Raw genomic sequence first — 2,870 nt, 5'->3', positions numbered from 1 at the left:
TCGCTAGAAATGTAATCAAAAAGCATTTTAATGGCCAAACTATCCTACAATTTAGGATTTTCCAGAGAGGGTTATTTTTGAATAAACGACCCACCGGAGCGTTTGCAGTCAACGGGAGCACTAGAGGTCAATAACTTTAAAACGTGATTATAGGTCGTAATAAGCTGCTGAACAATCGACCTATTTGGTCGTATGAGTTTGAGGATTTGTTGAATATTAATCAGCTTGAAGCTAATGCTAACGCTAGCATCTGACTTGCCCTCAGAAAGTTCAAGAAAGATAGAACACTCATCTGGCATCTGTCCAGAACAGAAAAGGATAACGGAAAATATACTAAATCCAGTTATAGTCATGTCAGCTACGGTTTTTTAAAGCAAGGCCGTGTAGCATTTGAAAAAAATGTTTAACATTTAAAGATTGAATTCATTAGCAATGAAAAGCATCCTTGCTCAACTAAATACACTTGAGTTTTGCTGCTACAGATTTATTTGTTCTAATATGACCCGTTTCTTTTGACTAATATAAACTAATGTCAGCTAAACATATAATATATTATGATATGCATTCGCTGTTTTATCACAAAAGTCAAACAAGAAATCAAAGCAGAATACCATGTGATCCCATCACTTCCTGTCAGAGCAGGTACATAGTTGGATAAGACAAGTCTTCAAGGATTGCTGACTGAAACAATGTAAAAAGCCAACACAAAAATATGTTTGGGAGATGCAGTGAAATTGAATGTGCTTGTTTACCATTCGGAGCAAAAGTGATAAAGCAAAGGCTATACAGTTTGACTTTAACGAGCCAGTGAAACAGCATTCTGAGCACTTCTTTGTGAAACTCAGTATATGATGCATTCCATCAGATCATTTAGAGATTTTATTTGATTGCTTGCTTAAAGAGGACCTATCATGCAAAATGCACTCTTGTACGTCTTGTATACATGAATATGTGTCCTCGGTGTGTCAGGGAAGTCACCAAGTGTCAGAAAATACAATCGTCTCTCTTTTCCTCCATACCCAAATCTCTAAAAACGGGGCTGTAACGGATCTGATACAGACTGATCCAGATTTGAATTCTTTCCTACGTCACAAAAGGGGTGCTCCGCTTATTGTTAAATTCTCCACCTATCAGGGGAATGAGAGGTTGGGCCACGGCCATTGACGCTTTAGTACATATGCCAGGCCTGTAAGTGACGCTGTAGTCTGCCACAAAAGCAGCGAAGAAGCGCATGGTTGCTCTTCTGTTTATTCTCCGCTGTGGCTCTTTTTCTCCCTCCCGGAGGCAAGCGTTTGCGCCTCCTGCTTTAAAACAAATGAATAATGACTCTATATAATCATATGTAAGGGATAATGTGCAGCGACGCGGTCACTATCGGGAAAAGAACACCGACAGGCTGATCAGGAGCCCGACGCGAAATAGCTGTATGTATCGATTTAAATTGACATGCATCCGCTAAGAAAAATAGTCCGTTGTTACCGTTTGAACTAACGTAGCAACAGCAGGAACTGCTTCGATAGCGTTTTTGAGGAGCTTTTTGATTACAGATTTGAAAAACAAATTGCTGGAAAGAGCAAATAGAGCGAAATGAGGCATGGCTAAAATGCAGGATCTGTTTGGTATTTTGAAAAAAAAACTATATTTATATACTTTATATAGGTATGGCCCTACAATATGTTGTTCAGATATAGCAGGATATGTCCCCTTTAAGTGTGCGTGGCTTACTGAGCATGAGTATGCAGCAAAATAATTGACACAAGGTTAGAGCTTAATATTTTTACATTCAAGGCAGAACAGAACTTTCTGATACATGACATTCAGGAATCTGTCAATGACTGAGAGAAACCAGGACCTATCGGATCTGAACAGATTATGGTATAGAGTGCAGGGTAGAATGAGGTCAGGTGGTTACAGAGCTAATGGGGAACAGTTGTAACTAATAGAATGGTGCAGGAATTAGTCCTAAAAGCCAGAAATAAGTCAGTTCTACCACGGGAGGGGGACGGTGCTGGAACCGTTTCTCTTCACCCACAACACTGCAACCTGTCACCTGCAGAAGTTCTGTGACGACTCCGCCATCGTTGGCCTCATCTCCAACGAGGACGACACGGAGTACAGGGAGCTGACGCAGGACTTCACCTTCTGGTGCCAGAGGAACCACCTTCAGCTGAATGCAGCGAAGACCAAGGAGCTGGTGGTGGATTTCAGACGGCGCCAACACTCCCCCCCGACACCAGTGAACATCCAGGGAGCGGACATTGAGATTGTGAAATCTTACAAATACCTGGGTGTTCATCTGAACAATAAACTGGACTGGACTGATAATTCTGCTTAAAAACGTGTATATCGTGTTATAACGTGTATCAACTATGCCATAAATCGTCTTCCCCCACTATATCAAGTACACAACACGCACACACTCCCTCTCCCCCCCGATATATCCCGGACACGGGACCAACATGTCAGACTGGCGGACGTCCTTCATTCCTGGCGACGCCATATGAAGAGGCACTCTTCGCCCCCACCGTCGTCGGACAGCGACTCCTCGGCGTGTCACTCACTTTCCCAACAGGATACCGCCCCCACCTGTATAACATGGTCGTCCCCCTGTCGGAACTACGAGTAATGAGTGACAGAGGGTGGGTGGAGGTGTCACAGGGTACTCCTGAAGGGTCCTGTTTCGACCGGAAGGAATGGTCAGACAAGTCAGAACAAGGACAGTCGTCGGCTCTACGACGGACGGGGGCCGTCCGGTGTGGTATCTTTTACCGACTACGGTGTTGTCTCAGTTTCATTCCAGACTTCCTCACGGGGGACGTGGGGCTTTCTGGAGTCGTCTTTTCTCAGAACGAGGACAGGGAAGAACATGA

This window comes from Notothenia coriiceps, unplaced genomic scaffold (genome assembly GCF_000735185.1).
Source record: "Notothenia coriiceps isolate Sejong01 unplaced genomic scaffold, NC01 NC01_scaffold00027432, whole genome shotgun sequence".
Taxonomy (NCBI): domain Eukaryota; kingdom Metazoa; phylum Chordata; class Actinopteri; order Perciformes; family Nototheniidae; genus Notothenia; species Notothenia coriiceps.
This window is presented reverse-complemented; position numbering follows the sequence as displayed.